The sequence below is a fragment of the Penaeus monodon genome, chromosome 21 (genome assembly GCF_015228065.2).
Source record: "Penaeus monodon isolate SGIC_2016 chromosome 21, NSTDA_Pmon_1, whole genome shotgun sequence".
In the NCBI taxonomy this organism is placed as follows: Eukaryota; Metazoa; Arthropoda; class Malacostraca; order Decapoda; family Penaeidae; genus Penaeus; species Penaeus monodon.
Window position 1 is genome coordinate 1,395,251 of NC_051406.1, and position 239 is coordinate 1,395,489.

General features: G+C 31.8%; 1 protein-coding gene across 1 annotated transcript in view; it reads right to left on the minus strand.

Moving 5' to 3' along the window:
- LOC119586753 overlaps positions 1-239 on the minus strand; it is a gene marked incomplete in the record, with an annotated part of 16,568 nt that overhangs the window by 14,955 nt on the left and 1,374 nt on the right.

Consider the following 239-nt stretch of genomic DNA (forward strand, 5'->3'; position numbering starts at 1 on the left):
TAGTGTATTCATTAATATCATCGGCACGAAAGCACAAAAATAAATATTTCATTAACACCAAAGATTGTCGATGAAAATAATACTAAACGTGGTATTTATAATTACGCCGACACAGTAACGGGGAAATGAATGTGTAGTAAGATTAAGTACAAACCACATGCAAAATTGTGGAGCGATAAAGTGTAAATGTAAATAAATGGACATTTTCCCTTCTGATTTGTATCTTTATGTGTGTGTGT